Here is a 20436-nt window from a genome sequence, read left to right on the forward strand (position 1 = left end):
AAAATTTACAAGTCAATAAGATACAAAATGTAGTTTAAACATTACCTCCATATACGAGCGGGTTCACATATCTTCACCATCAGTCGTCATGACTTCCAAAGACAAGATTCAACTTGTCAACGAACTACATAAACCAACTAGAAAAAATTATCCTCGACGACGTACAGTTATCAAAGGAATTATGACTTATGGCAGATGGACTTGATTGAGATTAGATCGTTCGCTCACCAAAATCGAAATATCAAACTGCTTCTAGTCGTTATAGTTTGTTTTTAGAAATTTGTGTAGACTCGACCACTCAAATCGAAAACGGTAGAGGAAATTACCAAAACGTTTGCAGATGTCTTGACACATACGAAACGTTGTCCAAAAAATTTACAAACCGATCAAGGTAAAGAATTTTACAACAATAAGTTTAAAACTTTGATGAAAAACATGGAATAAATCACTACATACGTACAGCATCACTAAGGCTTCTATGGCTGAAAGTACTATTAGAACGTTGAAAGAAAAACTTTTCAAGTATTTCAGTCTGAATGGTTGAATGTTTTGCCTGAAATCACAAAATCCTACAATGATACGCGACACTCGAAAATAACCAAAACCAACGAAAAACCAATTCTCAAATCAACATACACCCATCTGAAAATAGCTGAACCGAGAAAATTCAAAATTGGTGATGTTGTACGAAACACGTTTTCGAAAAAGGATATACGCCCAATTGGACTACGGAATTATTCAAAATTATCAAAGTCAACATTACCAACCCCACCACCTTTATGCTAGAAGATATGCAGAGGTCACCTATTAGGGGTGCTTTCTATGGAGAATAATTACAAAAAACTGCAAATCCCCTAAAGTGTTGGGTAAGAAAGATGAAAAAATGTACGTTGAATGGTTGGGTCTGGATAACAAACACAACAGTTGGATCGAAAACGTCGATTTTGTGTAGAATCTTGTGGAAATCAAGCACAGTGACAATGCATCGGGAGGGCGTTTTTTGAAGAAATATTTGTGTGTTCAACAAACACACATTATCTAAAATGGACCACGTGATCTGAAGCTATAAGAACGCATGCAAATACAGATGGATATTCAGTTTGAAAACGAAAATGTCTCTCGATGGTGGTTAGTATGGCTACAACGCTCTGTCTATCGCATTTAGAGTTTCACTATAATCCTCACCATCACTGTCGAACATTACTTCAACGAAAATGTCTCTCGATGGTGGTTAGTATTGCTACAACGCTCTGTCTATTGCATTTAGAGTTTCACTGTAATCTTCACCATCACTGTCGAACATTACTTCAACTTCACTATCGTAGTGAAGTTGAAGTAATGTTCGACAGTGATGGTGAAGATTACAGTAAAACTCTAAATGTAATAGATAGAGCGTTGACAGAGCGTTGTAGCAATACTAAATGGCCGCTCGGAACTAATCCCAATTGATGTTGATGTCATTCCCCATGTCATCTTATGAAATTCGATGTGGCCTAAATTTATGCAGAGACTTCAGTCCATGCATAATTTTGAAGCAGCAGTTTTCCATTCGTTCCATCAGTTCAACAAGTTTTGAATGAATGACCCTCATTGACATCCTGTAACAAATAAAGGAAATTTTCTTTTAATCAAAATCGGGAATATGTTGACGAGTATGATCAAATTACAACACGTTACGGAGATTACATTTACGTGACACAGTACATCGAAAGTAATACCAAACAAGTTTCCGTTTTCAAGGATACCACGAACATGGAGCTGTTTCAACGAAATGTAAACGAGATCCTGATTACTTACCTTGGTGTGCTGTCTGACCGTATCGCTATGCTGGATGCATTGAACTTTTGTGATTATTATCGAGGTGTTTTCAATATAATACAATCATGGTTACGTGAAAATGAAACTAATGCAACTTTGGAAGAAATTATAGAAGGTTTTTGTCAAGCCTCAGCTTTATATAGTTTGTATGCTAATGCTTTACGTGAATATTTATTCAATTTCAAACAAAAATAGTGTATAATTCATGCAATGAATGAGAAAATGTAACATTTGTTTCATTTGATGTATGAGGTGAAAAAGAATTCAACTATAAAAAGTTGTATGATGTAATAAAATACCAAAATGTCAATATATATTTTATTCAAATCATATCAACGTGTGTACAACAATAAATAAGTATACAAAATTTCAAAATGTTTAATCCAAATTATATTTTATGTATACCTTGTATTAACTACAAATTTACATTTCAAAAATTTGACCAATCAGAATCGGTAAAATGATCATTTTTCCTTATTTGTTTTTTCAATATTTTGATACAATTTACATTGACCATTTCTGTTTTGACCGACGATTGTTTTATCATGAGTATGAATGCTCAATGCACACAAGAATGAATTACAATAACTCTTGTGAAAAGTTAGGATGAGAAAAATAACTGTTAAGATGTACTGTAGGCAAGACAAGATTTAATTCTTACTGTACTGTTACAAGTTTTGAAACGTAATGAAATGAATTTTACACAAATGCAATATTTCACATCGGTAGGTATTTTAGAGAAGGGGTTTCAATTGGTCTTTGGAGGAATAAACAAAGGTTTGGATTAACATAGGTAGGAGAGATCATAATAGCGGGTAATTCCCAAGACAAGGGATATAAGGAATAATTAAGGAATTAAAAATGTACGGGTTGCTCGAGAAAAGATATTTGGGAATATTGAATTTTATTAGCATAAGGGTATTAAAAAGACCCGTAAATTTGAGACCAACTGGAAACCCCGATTATGAATAATGAAAAATTAAATAATTTGAACAAGATTAGTTAACAATACATAAAATAAAAATAATGCCATAAAACAGTCTGTTTTGTTGTACAAATTTTAGAGCTGGCAACACTAGGCTAAATACTAAAAAATTAAGATTCACTTGAAAAACATAATGATTTCGATAGTGAGATTTTGAGACCGAACATGCCGCCACCCTTGAACTGTCCTAGTTCAATAAAATAAAATAGAGCAGTTAATTGAAGGGTAGAGGGCCAAGTATCTTTGTACAGCATTTGTACTCGCCACTTTTGGTTTTTAGAGTCACTACACGCGCAATACCGTCTTCTCCTGGATGGATTGCGGTGATTCTACCCATGGCCAAACAAGTGAGGGTAGATTGTCTTTATGGATCAGAACTATATCTCCAACTTGAATCCTGCTAGTTGATTTAGAACGTTGATGCGAGCTAATAAGGTTATTTAGATATTCTTTATGCCAGCGATCCCAAAAGTGCTGCTTTAATTTCTGCGCATGTTGCCAGGCAGACAATCGGTTAGATGGAGTGTTAGTAAAGTCAACCTCTGAACAGCTTGTCAATGGAGCACCAGTGAGAAACTGGCAAAAGTCAAAGGCAAAAGGTCGTTTGGATCCTAGGATAAAGGGGATAAAAGACGAGAGTTCAATATCGCTTCTATCTCAATTATATATGTTTCTAATTGTTCATATGTAAGCAATGTATCTCCGACATTGCGGAGTAAATGTTTTTTAAATGATTTGGCTGCAGCTTCCCAAAGTCCTCCAAAATGAAGAGCTCGGGTGGTATGAAATGCCAAGTGATTCTTTCATTATCGAAATGTTGTTTTATAGCGGTTTGGTAATCAGCTATATTGTATAAGGCTTGCAGCTCACGATCAGCGAAGACAAAGTTAGTGCCGTTGTCAGAAAAGATTTCAAGAGACTTTTCTCTCCTAGCAAAAAACCGCTTAATACTAGCCAAAAAAGCTTCCGAAGTATGATAGGAAACAAGCTCTAAATGAATAGCTTTAGTGACTATTACGGAATTGCTTTTCTTTAATGTACAGTGGGCCGCAGTAGTCGACTCCCGTTTTCAAAATAGGTCGCGAAAGCACAACGCGGTATTCAGGTAGAGGACCTGACTCATTATCAGCTAGACAAGGTTTTGCGATCTGGGATAAGATGTTTCGTTTGGTGAGAGTTTTTGAAATAGTTGAATTAACCTCATAAAACAGTAAATCACTTTGAAAGTTCCAGTGTACACCGAGGGTTTTGACAGACGATTCAAGATCAAGGGACATATGAGTATTTTTTGGATGCTCAGAATAATTGGATACAAGTGACGGATGATTTGAAACCCACATAGAAATCTTTTTTTAAAGATACAGAAGCAAGTGGATAGTGATGACCTTCGTCCTCAACTAGCTGCTGTAAGGATCGAATAGCTAGATGAGAGGCAGAAGATGTGCCATATGTGACAGTTTCAAGAATATAAGTCTCAATCGGATCGTTAATACTTTCACGATAAAGAATCTTTTGAATTTAATGAAATACCGGTTGATGTTTTAGCCGAACCATCAAATACGACTCGAATTTTGGTAGTCAAACTGTCGTCTTTTCCTACCGCATGATGGAGAAGATAAAAACCCCTGGCAGTATCGCCTTGACCGGAAATACAAGACATATGATCCAGCTTTTGATATTCGCTTAAAAAGTCAGAGTATTGGCGTTGAAGATTTGGATCCTTTTGGAATCGCCTTTCTAAGGCGTAGAAACGCCGTAAAGCAGTTGAATAAGATTCTCCGAGATTTTGAATTTTTTCATTAAAAGGAAGCCTAACGACATATCGACCAGATTTATCTCGAGTAGTGTGAAGTGAATAATGTACTTCACATGCCTTTTCTTCTGGGGATGAAATTTTTGATGAGGGAATTTCTTCGATTTCCCAGAAGCGAGTAAGATCAGAATCAAATGGTTCTGCATGTAAGCCGAAGTGACAAGTTATGCGATCCAACCTACTTGAGTTTTTTGAATAACCGCATCTGGCTGGCTTCTTAATGAGATTTGGCCTATGCTGAGTAATTTGAAAAATAATTTTACCCCAATAAGAACATCAATTTCAGAAGGTTTGAAGAATTATGGATCAGCTAAGGGAATGTTTTTAGGAATGTCAAGTAGAGATTGATTGATTTTAATTGACGGCATGAAGGTGCTTATTTGAGACACAATGAAAAATTCGACATCCTTTGCAAATTTATTGTGACGAGATTTGATTGTTGCATAAGTAGATTGTTTTATATTTGTCAAGATATCATAAAGACCGGAAACTGCAATGTTTACTGTTTTACGATCGAGTTTTAAAAAACTTGCGACGCTCTCTGTAATGAAATAAGCTTGAGAACCTGCGGCCAAGAATACTCTACAAGTTTTAGATTTTCCGTACTTATTGACGATATCCACGATTGCAGTAGCTAGAACTGCTTCAGAAGAAACCTGCACGTGCATATTTACACTTGAAGATGAGGCGAGATTTGTGTTTGAACACTCAGGAGACTTAAACGTGCTTTCACGTTGATTTTGACGATGGGTTGAATTGGTCTGATTGTTATAATTGCTATTATTATTAGAGGTACCGTAGTTTTCGTTGCGATTTTTATGATTAAATTCATCAGATGTGTAACAGTTATTAGTCGCGTTATTATTGTGCCATAAAACAGTCTGTTTTGTTGTACAAATTTTAGAGCTGGCAACACTAGGCTAAATACTAAAAAATTTAGATTCACTTGAAAAACAATGATTTCGATAGTGAGATTTTGAGACCGAACAATTTCTATAAATTCTTTCGGTATGATGAAAGAACAAGTACTCGGCATATTTTACCTATAGCAAATTTCATCTCGATACAAAAAAAGATGGGGGAATCTTCCAAAGAAAGGAAGGAAGTAATCAATTTGAAAATAAGTAACTCTATACATGGATGTGTAGATCATACAAAGAAGTAACTTTCAGACACAAACTGAAAGAAGGTCCTCCTGAAACAGCTACTTTCATATAAATATTGAATTATACGAAAGAAAAAAATTATTTCGAAACAAATACTTCTATATGAACACTGAATTATACAGAAGATACTTTTCTTTGCTCAGTTTGTATTTCAAACATTCGTTGTGGAATAAAATCAGATATCATTCACATGAGTTCTACTTTTAATAAATGGTAACAAATTGCACTTACATGGAACACTGTCATCCTCACTGGTATACATCGATATTTCGCCGTAAGACACTTGCCCTAAGGCTCTTCAGTACCAAATCATTTTATTCAATTTGGTACTGAAGAGTAGCAGAAAGTCAAAAACTTTCTTTCCCAAAAATTAATCACTCCTAAAAATATAACCCCTTCAATTCACCAAATTACAATTTCTAGTTTTTCAGCAGCATGATATCTATAAATATCTCCAACAGTTCTACAAATTTTGTTTGCAGCCAATCCTTGCAAAGTTGGTGGACTTCTACCGCTGTTGGAAATTTTTAGAGTAACACATCTATCGACCATATTCAAACTAGAACAAAATTTTTCAATAAATCACATCAATAAAAAGAAAATCCAAAAGATAACCTCATTCCAAGCTATAGTGACCCCAAGGTAAAGTGTCGGATGATTTGGGGATTAATTTTCGTTTATCGTCGTGTGGAGTTAGCCTATTTTCACCTGCTTGATACTGAAAACATTGTGAGCGTATGATCGAATAGTAACTGTTCACAAATGTTTTCTTTAAAATTTCTGAGACAATCGTTATAATCTTTGAATTAATTTTATTTTTGTTACATTTTATCGAATTCTTTGATTTGATTTTTTGATAACTTTTCAATCCTGCACTTTGTAGGTGTACATTTTGGATCGTAACCCTGCAAAGTGCGTGATGATCTTTCATTAACCAAGGAATTTTTTTATTTACAAGTGGAATTTGAAACTTATTATCGGGCGAATAATCGGAAGTATCAAATTTTGATAGGTTCTTTTTAATGATTTTTCAGCAGACATTTTCACACGTTATTTCGTAGATGGAGCTATCTGTATCTGTATACATTAACTTGCAATTTTCTATACCTAGAGTGGGCACCATGAAATCGTAATGGAAATCAGACATGCATGTTTTTGAAATATCTAATATTGTCATTTCGATTTACAAAGGTTTATTGAAAACAAGTTTAGTCTTTTTGAATTCAATAGCCACCAAGTCTGTATCGAAAACGGTTCGACTCTGAAATCAGGGGCTCACAATTAAATTTTTGGCGTCATAACGACCGTTCCACGAATTCACAAGTTTGACCACCCTGTGTAACCGGATGTTTTCCATCGATTTTCCAAAAATAGCATTTGCCATTACTTTATATACATTTTTGCCAAAAGAACTGCTGACTACAACCCTTAGACGAGTATTCAACTCGATGTAGGGACGCAGCCATGCAGATTATTTGAATTTCACAACCCGATGAATTTTGGTTAGAATCAAACCGTCTGTCTGTCTGAAGTTGCGATGATACAAAATATATTTGTCCTTATTATACAGGGTACCCATTAATTTTTTTGTTTGGAATTTGGCGATGCTTGATGCTCTGGACAAAACGAAAAATCTTTATGTGGATCATGTAATCTCTCAAGGTATTCCAAATCAACTTTCAATATGTAGCCTTCTGAAGCATTGTCAGGAATTTCAATTACATCTTTGTCAAAATTTTCCACCCACTGAAAACCGTCGTAAGGTAAAAATTCTGACATTGTCCACCCATATAAATTATCAACGTCCAAATATAAAAGTTATTTTGAAATTTTCGGGATTGTATGCTTTCATATATTTATTAATTGCTTCAGAATATCTATTTGAACAAATCGACATTTCGACCCTCATTCCCTCTTCTACAAACATAATCATGTCAATATCTTTTAAAATTTATCATTTACATTTCGTATACTTCAACAAGGCATCCCACGTATACCCAGGCATAGTATAATACCACGCGGGATCTAACCCATAAGTTGCCATGCTTTTTTGACGAAAATGTTCAAAAACGTCTGCCAGTAATAAAATATCCGTTTTCATATATAGATTCGCATACGATCGCGAATTTGTAATTTCGAATGACTCCCAAACATTTTGTGCATGAGCATATTTCTCATTTGTTATGTATTCATCGTTTAATCTATTATAGAATTCTTCTCGTGTTGGTAACTCGGTGTCATTTAATTTTCCTATGCTATCTACATAATCATATGGAAATACCCCCTTCCTGGTGAGAAGAGCCAATTTCTCGTCATCCAAATGAATAAATTCTTTTTTTTTAATTTCCAAATTATTTTGATCCAATGTGGATACTAATTCATCCAACGAAGTTTCGATAAATCGAAAATTTTCTTTATTTGAGGAAAGTATGCTCACACATCCTCTTTTTGCGATATCTCTTATAATGAAGTGACTGACGTGTTCTGAAAAATTATGGAAAGTAATGGGTACCACAAATAATTTTCGAAAATTGACATTATAGGGGGCTTGGAGTCACATCCGCGGAACGCCCCCGTATAATGATTATGATCGTACACGATAACATCTTTAGGGGCGAATGGTTTTTTACAAATATGACAAGTTGTTGCAGGTCCGATACTATTTAAAGGCACTGTCATCGACTCAATATTCTTTATTTTCGATTCAACAAATTTTGCAATATAAGGCAACTCATCGGCAAACCATTCCATACAGTATTCACCTCGATAGTTTCGAAATGAGAAAGACTGTCGTCACAGAAATACTTGAAGTAGTAGCCTGCATTGAAAGGTATATGTTTTTGGTATTTTGTAGTTTTGTTAGATATACTTTCGTTACATTTCTCAAAAGTGATTCGAAATCAGCAAATATTATAAACGGATATTTTTGTTTATAAACATAATTTTGAAATTCCACATAATCATATGTGGGAAATGAAATTTTACTCTCATCCACTTTTTCACACAAAACAGTATGATCATTCATACTGTTTTGATTCTATTCTAAAGTGTTAACATTTACAGAGATATTACTAAGGTTTACAAATTTGGAAATTTGATGTAAGTCCATTGGAGTATTTAGCCCTATAGTATTCAAAACTGTCGAATAGTGTTGATATTGACACTCTATTAGAATTTTTTGCTAATAATACTCCAAAAGAAGCACATTTCATCATCGTTTTGTACAATAATGCATGCCTGCTTCCTGGCAATTTCTTGCGGCAATGGAATGAAGGAAGAACCGTTACCAATTACATATTCATTTATTGTTACTTCCAACAAAAGAATTTCACTCAAAGCCCACCCCGACTATTGTTCTTCAAATTCGCCTAATTTATTCAATATAACGTCCACAGCGTTTTATTGTACCAAGCAGCCAAGTCCGTACCTGGATCGATAACTTTATTTGACGTACTGAAATATTTGCGATCAACAATATCCCCATCATTCGGGTTTTCAATAAAATCCCCTGAAAATGTGAAATTAACTTTAGGACATGATATTTGTTTCAAAATTTTGTAAGTCTCACGTTTGAATACTGATAAAGCATCGTCTAGAAACTTTTTAGGATCTTTATGAGTTAAATTGATGATTACTTCTGTTGTTACTCTACTATTGAAAACATTGTTAACAATTTGCCACTTTACCCTGGAGCTTCGTCGCTTCAAACCCGAGCCTATATGTTCATTATTCATCATTTCGATAATCACTTTAAAGCGTTTCGATTCCCCAATTTGTGTAATTATTTTCCAACCGAAAATTTAATTTTTTTCCATAGCTAAAACGCATTTCCTTATATGTTTATTAATACATTGTATAGCTTGTTTGGCAATATAATCCGAATAATTATCTTTAATGTGTAAAATGTATTCATCATTACCGACTTGGATTTTAGAAAATCAATCATTTGGATTTTATTTATTGACATGACTCACCGATGATGTTGCGGAGACGGTTTTGGCTGTAGTTGTTGAGATGCCTCTGAACTGATACTGCACACGTTAATGTAGTGTTCTGAAATAAATGCAATCTTCAATACACCAAAGAAAAATAAAATTCAAGAGTGGGGTAATGTCTTTCATGGAGTGATTGTGAAAAATGGGCGAGCTACAGTCATAATTAAAAAAATCCACTATCATTCAAAACAAGGAATTCAAAACACATTCTGCACATACTGAACAAAAAAAAGTGTTGTATGAAAATACTACTTTATGCGGATCATATCTATGAATGAAAAATTTCTTGAGTCGAACAAAAAATATTATGTACAACCACAAACTCTATACATATATTGAATAGAGAAAAAATGTGAAAGCAGTACTAACCTTAATTTCGTTCAGTTTGAAATGAAACAACACGAAAGCGTATTTTCCAAATGGGAGTGATACTTCTCCATCACTCGGTGTGTTAAAAAATCACACTTTCTCGCCCAATTCCAAGAACACCACCTCACCAAATTTGCCTCTCACGATGTTAGCTGTCAATTTCCTCTACGGCGTCTCTACAGGTAAATCAGCAATTGTCATTATTTATCTTCTTATGTATGTAGGATAAAAAATTAGTCCAGGGTTCGCTCAAGGAATACGTAATTACCTCTAAACCGTTTTGTATCACTAATTAATTGAAAAAAATGTAAACCTCAAAAACTATGCGTAAAAACACTCAAGTAAATTAATCTGAGAAAAATTTTGGAAATTCAATGATAGTTCAACAACAACTCTCACCACTTTTGAAATAAATTTCATTTGAATAAATTCATCTGAGAAGAAGTCAAAAACGTATAAAAAATCTTGCAATGAAAACTCATAAAGTGAGCATGAAAAAATTAATGAAGACACTTCTATCTGTATCTGTAGAGTAAAGAGGGTAAGTGCAGACCCACAGCACTTAGGCCACATGTGACCTATTGTACATCCTTCCGAGGAGTTGTCCCCCTATGTCATCTTCAATCCTATCCTTTCCAGGAATGTGGACAGATAACTAGGAGATATCTCATTTATATTGGCAGGTTTAGGCCAAGACTCGCCAAACACACACTCTCTTTGGCAACCTTGAGGTGTCTCACGGTGACCTCCGCAAAGGTTTTAGAAGGTGCAGCGACATTACTGTCGTTGCACGGCTTCTTCAACCTTCTTGGGGTTCCCTACGTAGAGGTGCACAAGTGCCCAAGGCAGAGGTCTTGGCGCTCGCCACAGAAAGTGCCCTTACTGTTGGAGGTAGAGTGGGGGAAGAGGAAGGTGCATATAGTTGCTGCCACTCCTGCCTCTTCCGCTCTCTTTCTTCTTTTGCCCTCGGCGCCGCAAATGCGCTTACGCCTTGGCCTTTGTATTATTTCAAGCGGTAGATTGGGGTGGACATTTCTGTTAATCTCCAGCCATCGCCTTAGATTGAGGTGAGCACTTCTGTCCAGCTTCGGGATTGGTTTTTGTTGTTTCTGTTTTTGTATTTATTTCATTCATGTGTGTTCCCACGAGTAGAAAGAGAAAAGTTGGTCACCTCTGGCAGAGCCCCGCATTACCAGAGGTAGGCTGATTATAATGAGGTTTCGCCCAGTTCCCCAAGGGGAACCCTGCTTTCACCCTGCGGCCATTCAGCTGTCGGCACGATTCCTTACACCTCAGCTTGGGTAGGCTGGTACACGGTGGCATGTTTTGCAAAGGCTTTTGGGGAGTATAAGTTCTCCTCACCCTACTTATTTCTGCCACCAACCAGGAGTCCGGCGACCCCGTCCGTAAGGCAACATTGGCTTCCCGGACAGGGCCTCCAGTCTCCTGGCCTTTCTCCTATTCGCCACCTGGGGACGCGCCGGGTAGCCCAACCCACACACGGGTAAAGTGTGTGGGTGCACTTGTCACTGGTATCACTTTCAAAATAAGTGTTGGCATATCAAAAAATCAAACAAAGAGCCTTTGTTTCGTGGTTTTGAGAACTGTATATCTCTGGATGCTGATTTAGCATTGAAAGTGATCAATGTCAACTTGGGTATGAATGGAGAAATAGGTGATGACATATTCTGAAACGAAACAAAGAAAATCAAATAGTCTTTGTTAAGTCGTTTTGAGGCGTTTTGAGGTCATCATTGACATTGATCCATGTCACTTTGGGTATGAATAGAGAAGGTCTTAACGAGTATGTGAACCTGCATATTTGCTGTCTAGAACTCAATACCAAATTGTTATAAAGCCACGTGTCTGGGTTTATCGATAAGTGATAGCGATAATTCTGTATGCCTATATTATATATTTACCAACTTGAAATAAAACAAATAATTTACTCAACCACGCAAGCTTTGTTGCGTGTTCTGTAACAAATTCAACAGTTTCTTCTCACTAGCCTTCACGGATATTTCCTTGGAATTTCACCCAAATCCGATACGTTTACATACGAAACAATATATATTATTGTAGTCGGGAGTACAAAATTTGTTCATCAGCATCGGCGACGACATATTCTTCACTCTGAGGCTGAATTCTTTTCATATGAAATAACTTTCGATTGAAAACTTTGTCTTGAATGTCTAAATTATTCAACTGCTTCAGAACATTTTGCTTTTCCTCATATAATTAAATATAAATTGATGGATGTAGCAGTTACTATGTGGTAGGAGATCATGATGAAAAGAGAAATGAGAAACATAGAAATTTTCATTTCTCTTTTCATAATTGAATATCTTTACTTAATTATTGGACACGTCTCTCAAATTCCTCTACTTTACGTCTGTATCCTCTGAATGCCATTATATTACTAATTTTTCTTTACCAATCTCATATTAAATGTAACTGACTAATGGTGTACAATTATTCAAACACGAAAACGGCTACGACAATAACAACGAAACGATAACGAATAAACGCACGCAAAACGGTCGAAACCTATGCAAAGCAACGTATTTTGAAATGTTATTGTTGAATACTTCGCTCTCCCATTGCCCCCACATTGAGTCCACAATGCGTAACCCCTCGACACTTTTGGGTGTCCTCTTTCTCCTGATGATGCTAACTTGGTTAACAAAGATACAACTTATAGTTGTATAGATGTTATTTCGAGCGGTCACTTCACAAGTTTAACAAAAGTTAAACTTTATACAGCAGGTCGCACAGATCTTAAATATGGGTGGGACATATATATATATATATATATATATATATATATATATATATATATATATATATATATATATATATATATATATATATATATATATATATAAAATCTAGAAAGGTTAATGCAGTCAAGCTGCTGGAAAATAATTCCATGAAAATCAAAAAATAAATAGATAAGTACTCTTTGATCATTCCCATATTGATTTCAATTTAAGAGCCACCGGTATACAGCTGTTTCAGCCTATTGGGCATCGTCAGTACCGGGCAGGCGGTCCTCGATTGAAGACAAAATGAGAAAAAACCAAGAAAGTACTTGATAAAAATAGCTGCGTAAACGCAAGCGAAACATAAGTGGAACCACCTATTGGTGTGACACCCAAGTCAACTTGCCAAGTTTTTATGTCAGTGTTGGTGTTTTGACCAATCAACCGACAACTGCGGTAGCAGAAATTTGGGAAGCTAACCTGAAATGCCATCGGAAAACGAATCCACATGTTTCTAGAAATGATATGAAATCTAGAAAGGTTAATGCAGTCAAGCTGCTGGAAAATAATTCCATGAAAATCAAAAAATAAATAGATAAGTACTCTTTGATCATTCCCATATTGATTTCAATTTAAGAGCCACCGGTATACAGCTGTTTCAGCCTATTGGGCATCGTCAGTACCGGGCAGGCGGTCCTCGATTGAAGACAAAATGAGAAAAAACCAAGAAAGTACTTGATAAAAATAGCTGCGTAAACGCAAGCGAAACATAAGTGGAACCACCTATTGGTGTGACACCCAAGTCAACTTGCCAAGTTTTTATGTCAGTGTTGGTGTTTTGACCAATCAACCGACAACTGCGGTAGCAGAAATTTGGGAAGCTAACCTGAAATGCCATCGGAAAACGAATCCACATGTTTCTAGAAATGATATGAAATCTAGAAAGGTTAATGCAGTCAAGCTGCTGGAAAATAATTCCATGAAAATCAAAAAATAAATAGATAAGTACTCTTTGATCATTCCCATATTGATTTCAATTTAAGAGCCACCGGTATACAGCTGTTTCAGCCTATTGGGCATCGTCAGTACCGGGCAGGCGGTCCTCGATTGAAGACAAAATGAGAAAAAACCAAGAAAGTACTTGATAAAAATAGCTGCGTAAACGCAAGCGAAACATAAGTGGAACCACCTATTGGTGTGACACCCAAGTCAACTTGCCAAGTTTTTATGTCAGTGTTGGTGTTTTGACCAATCAACCGACAACTGCGGTAGCAGAAATTTGGGAAGCTAACCTGAAATGCCATCGGAAAACGAATCCACATGTTTCTAGAAATGATATGAAATCTAGAAAGGTTAATGCAGTCAAGCTGCTGGAAAATAATTCCATGAAAATCAAAAAATAAATAGATAAGTACTCTTTGATCATTCCCATATTGATTTCAATTTAAGAGCCACCGGTATACAGCTGTTTCAGCCTATTGGGCATCGTCAGTACCGGGCAGGCGGTCCTCGATTGAAGACAAAATGAGAAAAAACCAAGAAAGTACTTGATAAAAATAGCTGCGTAAACGCAAGCGAAACATAAGTGGAACCACCTATTGGTGTGACACCCAAGTCAACTTGCCAAGTTTTTATGTCAGTGTTGGTGTTTTGACCAATCAACCGACAACTGCGGTAGCAGAAATTTGGGAAGCTAACCTGAAATGCCATCGGAAAACGAATCCACATGTTTCTAGAAATGATATGAAATCTAGAAAGGTTAATGCAGTCAAGCTGCTGGAAAATAATTCCATGAAAATCAAAAAATAAATAGATAAGTACTCTTTGATCATTCCCATATTGATTTCAATTTAAGAGCCACCGGTATACAGCTGTTTCAGCCTATTGGGCATCGTCAGTACCGGGCAGGCGGTCCTCGATTGAAGACAAAATGAGAAAAAACCAAGAAAGTACTTGATAAAAATAGCTGCGTAAACGCAAGGTGGTTCCACTTATGTTTCGCTTGCGTTTACGCAGCTATTTTTATCAAGTACTTTCTTGGTTTTTTCTCATTTTGTCTTCAATCGAGGACCGCCTGCCCGGTACTGACGATGCCCAATAGGCTGAAACAGCTGTATACCGGTGGCTCTTAAATTGAAATCAATATGGGAATGATCAAAGAGTACTTATCTATTTATATATATATATATATATATATATATATATATATATATATATATATATATATATATATATATATATATATAAAACTTGGGAATTTCTTTGGGTGAACAGCAGAACGGAAGTGTACTCTTATAACACAAGTTATTCCAATATTTCGATAAAATTTATTATCATCTTCAGGAAAAAGCTACAAATGTTTTATGGTGATAATACAGTATGAAAAAGTTTTTTTTTATTTTAATAATGATATAAATTTTTTTTTTTTTAACAACTTACTGTTAGTGAGGTTGGCCGTGTCGAAAAGAATGTTATATCTAAACAATTGAAACATGTCAATACAATAAAATAGTCATCAAGTTAAAAGAGGTAGACACCTCACTGGATACAAAGAAGAATAATGAATTAAAACTTTTAATAAAAATCGTTATTTGTTTTAAAATTATGGGAATACCGGTAAACGCCATGTGCATTCAGAAACAAGAGAGAGAGGCACAAGACAGTTGACATTTTGACAATGACAGTTGTCATGTCATTATATTATAAAGGTGTGTTAGTTTGTAAATGATAACAATCTGGAACACAAAGGGAACTGATTATGGAACAAGTGTGATCAGAGACATCTGCTGTTCTGTAAGTAAATAAATGAGAGAAAATCCACAAAATCAAATATATTAATTAATTAACAAAATCCTCAGTGGTCTTGAGGAATGGAATGAAGAAAATATTTAATCAAAATAAAACCCTGCCTTAGGGAGGTTGGAAGTTTTGTTGAAACAATATCAAATATTATGAATTTATATTGGAGAAGAGAACCCAGAATTATTGTTCATTTGGAAATTATGTAAATTTTTATCAATGTCTAATAAGAAGGCATAGATTCCACTGAGATGATCAATGTCAGACCTTTTATTAAGGCAGTTATCTGATTGTAATATGAAAGACATTTCCAAAAACAATCTTTTAGATGTATTTCTTTCAGTTGATAAAATTTTGCTGAATTAAAGTTCATGTTATGACCTTCTTTGTAAACATGATTGCTGAGAGCACATCTCTCAGGATGTAATCTACTGTCACTCTTATGTGACGAGATTCTGTCTTTTAGTAATCTTGACGTTTGACCAATATATTCACTACTACAATTTAGACAAGGAATGGAATAAATTAGATTAGACTGAAGGTTGATAGGAGTTTTATCTTTAAGTTTAGAAAATAGTTTATTAATGGTGAAAATGGTTCTAAAGGCTATTTTTACATTAATATCTTTGAAAATTATGCATAGCTTTGGTGTCATATCGCTTATGTATGGTAAAGAGGAGAATAATATAGGAACTGGAGGTGGATCAGTCCCAATTGTGACATTGTCAGACACTAAAGGATTTTCATCCAACTGGTTATTATTATTGACTTGCACGTCCATGGTAGACGTGCTAAATAAGATCTTCTTAAGTAGAGGATCTGGGTAGGAATTGTTAATGAATAATTGGAAAAGTATATTTAAATTTTTTTTATGAAAAGAGGGATCGGAAATCTGCAGAATGCGATTTTTCATTTGTTTGACCAAATTAATTTTCGTTGACTGCTTGTGGTATGACCAATAGTTCAAGAACCTCCCAGAACTGATAGGTTTGCGATACCAATCTATATATATATATATATATATATATATATATATATATATATATATATATATATATATATATATATATATATATATATATATATATATATATATATATATATATATATATATATATATATATATATATATATATATATATATATATATATATATATATATATATATATATATATATATATAGTAGAATGAAATAACGGGGTCTCTCACTCAAAAAATCAAAAATCAAAAACTCTGCTTTGCCAAGCTTTCGCTTCTAGTGTGGAGCTTCTTCAGGGCAGTAAAAATGATTTGACAAATGTCATACCTTCACATGTGACAAAAAACTCCATTAATGTTTAACTTTTTTCGTCGATTTATATGTTCAATTAATTGTTTTTCACTCATTTTTACTGCCCTGAAGAAGCTTCACACTAGAAACGAAAGCTTGGCAAAGTGTAGCAGAGTTTTTGATTTTTGATTTTTAGACTGAGAGACCCCATTATTTCATTCTACTGTACATTTCTCCAGTCGCTAAGATTCTCAACTGTATATATATATATATAGCTATATTGTGCGTTTACATTGATGCACAATATAAGAGGACACAACTTCGTTCAGTACATAAGGCATTAGACATTTCCCATGAGTATCAGTTATATCAAATTACAAGTCTATTACTAAAAATTACATTTTTTTAAACTTACGAATCTCAACGTAGACCATCGAACTTTCGGAACACAGCAACTTTATACTTTCCACACTTTTCAGGAATCTCCAATTGAATCTCTATTCAATTGGTTCATCTTTTACTATTATAGCTACATGGCTATCTAACTGAATCTAGAATCTAATCTAGTTCTGACTTGAATTCTGTATTCTAATTCTCGACTGAATTCATGTTCAATTCGAGTGATGTTCTGATTTCTGACTCATCCTGATCTGAACGGTATTGGCATATTTATACATCTCTCCCTGCCATCAAAGTTGGCCTTATTATCCCTACTCATGTCTTGGTGTACGTGAGAAGGTCACTGGCTCACAATATCTAATTGTTAATTGATATTTTACAATGGGATGATACACAAACAAATTGTTGAGTAACCATCTGTATATTGGGCAATACCCATTCATTTTAACGAGTTTCTCGTGTCGTTTGTGGTCCAAAAATGGATACGCGTGTGACCTCTTTTACATGGCCTTCCACGTGTCGAACTATTGTAACATCAGATATGTTGAAATTTCCCTCTCTTCTGACTGAGTCACGTTTCAGTTTTCAAGATTTGATAATTTAATTTTCTTTCTTGCCGAGCTCCGTGGTTCGAATGTCTAGGGTTGGGTGAGTGCACTTTTGATTGAATATTAACTTTGATTTTGGAAACTCATATATTTATTCATTGATATACATCTTCATCGCGGTTGAATTCAAATATTATTATATCTTGGGCTCAAATAGTTCATGGATCATTTCAAAATTATTTATGGGGTTGCTACAATCGTCCCTCCTTTGAAAAGAATTGTGACTTCCGTTTAACAATCACAATTGAATAAAAATAAATCAATTTACTTCAAAAAGAATTTTGAAATATCCCTCCGTACTCAATTCTAGACATGTCATTCAACTGTTTCCAAAATTTAAGTTTCAACTCATACCACTTATCATTATACAAATTTCCTGGCCTAATTCTTAGACATCTATTAAATAGTTATGAAGTATTGACGGAAATATTGGTGCAAAGTCGTCTTTTCATTTTAAAAGCCGAATTTTACTTTTGGTTTATTTACATACTTGAAGCACCACATAAGTTTTATTGCATTTGTCATCTGAGGGCTATATATTCTTTCTGAATTACATTCTTATTCCTCATTGAACTTCAAATGCATTAGTTTTTATAAAATAGTTTTCGCTTACGCACACAATTTTTCATTTATGCTATCCATAAAAGTTATAAGGTTTTGGAAAAATATCTTCTTCATACAGAGGGTATCTAGTAGAAATACCTTTTCTTTTCAGTTGAAAAAATAATGTTTTTTTTTTAATTAATTTTTTTTTCTGGTTTCATGATACCCAATTTCTCTAACCAAGTCAAACCCTATACTCAATATGCTAACGATTATATACTAAATTGATATGGTAAAACTCAATATGAAAAGGTATAAAACTTAATTATGTCTTTGATATAAAACTATTTCACGTCCAATACCACAAAGTATATGGTCCATTGTTTCTTTGGGTTTTTTAACTATTCAGAATCACTTACGTTTATAACACGGTACCAATCTCTTCTTTTGGGGGCTAGATGTTCTGCTATGCTGGTTGATGGGGACATCCCGATCGTGGGTGAACGGGGCCACGGGTTAGCAGTTGCTGGGGGCGGTGAAGGTCTCAGCTCGGATGATCGTTGAGCGTCTAATGGGGAATATGGGCGCTCTTGCCAGTAATGGTTGACAATGCGTGGTCTCATTCCAACTACAGGAAAGACTGCCAAGTCTTCTAGGGGATGATGATCTCTTCTGGCTGGCTGGTTGGTCCTGCAGAAATTGCATAGGCAAACCCTGGTTGCCTGTTCTGGATTGGTTCGGGAGTGGTTCCTCCGGTTGATTCGGAATGGGCTCTACTCTGGGGAGTGGTAGTTCCTCCATTCTTTGTCCGGGGTTGAATCCAAAACAATATCATTCGTGTATACCTAACCACGTGGATAACCGGGCTAGTTCCGCATGGAACAACAGGCCATACAATAAATTGGATCCAATTAAATAGGGGTTCTCATTCGGCCTTTTGAGTAATACCGAACGTTCTTGACAAAGCTCGTTTGTGGTGAAAAGCAATAACCACCATTTGTTACTGGAGTCACTCATTAAACGAACGGTTTCTAATAAAATGTTCATCTTTAATTCGGTCACTTTTTTTTGAACTTGTCTTCGACACGTCTAAAACGGTTCTAAAACGTTTTTGGTTTCGCCTCGTTATATAAATACGCTTTTTTTCTCAGTGACTATTGTCTTTCTATTGAGCTGTTCATCACTGTTTATTTAGTCGCGGGACGCGTCCTGTTCATGATAAAACTGTATTCTTCTTACGTGGTCACTTTACATTTTAATACTTTTCTCTCATGAAATAACTGATTTTGCATTTCCCTATTATTCTGAACTCATATCAAATGCCTATAATAATTACTTTCTCATGTGTCCTCCATATCTATTTATTTAAACTCCACGTGCATCGATGTGGCTCAGTCACTACTTGTGATGATTCATTTTGTAATTCATAACGCTGTACTGCATTCTCCTGTGTAGGTAATTTATTCGGTTTATTTTGAAAATCTGCCGATAAATTCGGTCGAATGGTTATACTTTCTGCCATATATTTTTCTTCCTTATGGGAACTTTTCCATTGCCTCTAATTCATCAAAAACATCGTTACACTATCGCAACATGATGATAGCGTGTGCCAGGAAAATCCCTTTAGCCGATGTATCGCAATAGCATTCAGGGCAATTTCAATTACCACTTCAGTAGCCGGAAACAAAAGTATAGCCCTGATAATCCATTGGTAAAATTTCCCAAAAATAAAAACCAGTCATACAACTTTTGTATCGTGTTATCGGCCATCTTTTCCAATTCTTCAGGGTTAAATAAATTTATTGCCGAGTATTCTTGGTTATCAATATCCTTCCCAATAATTTTTCTTATAATTATATTCTGAATAGCTTTCCTTTCTGAACCAAATATTAGCGACTCTTGTGCCTT

At 35.0% G+C, this 20436-nt stretch overlaps 1 protein-coding gene and 1 long non-coding RNA gene across 6 annotated transcripts in view; one reads left to right on the forward strand and one right to left on the reverse strand.

Moving 5' to 3' along the window:
• LOC111508414 (uncharacterized) overlaps positions 1-20436 on the forward strand; it is a 546485-nt gene that overhangs the window by 260711 nt on the left and 265338 nt on the right. The gene's annotated exons all lie outside the window — the stretch shown is intronic.
• On the reverse strand, positions 2279-17685 carry LOC141484114 (uncharacterized). 2 transcript variants are annotated; one of them, XR_012466480.1, is made up of 5 exons: positions 17394-17685; positions 10147-10322; positions 9757-9835; positions 6014-6341; positions 2279-3414 (listed from the first exon to the last, which is right to left on the reverse strand). It is a non-coding gene; the product is annotated as an uncharacterized lncRNA (long non-coding RNA). The 2 variants fall into 2 exon arrangements; XR_012466479.1 differs by lacking the exon at positions 2279-3414 and having other exon boundaries at positions 5700-6341; positions 17394-17684.

Source organism: Leptinotarsa decemlineata, unplaced genomic scaffold (assembly GCF_025532065.1).
Source record: "Leptinotarsa decemlineata unplaced genomic scaffold, Ldec_3_MD MMD2_tig00004433_RagTag_RagTag, whole genome shotgun sequence".
NCBI lineage: Eukaryota > Metazoa > Arthropoda > Insecta > Coleoptera > Chrysomelidae > Leptinotarsa > Leptinotarsa decemlineata.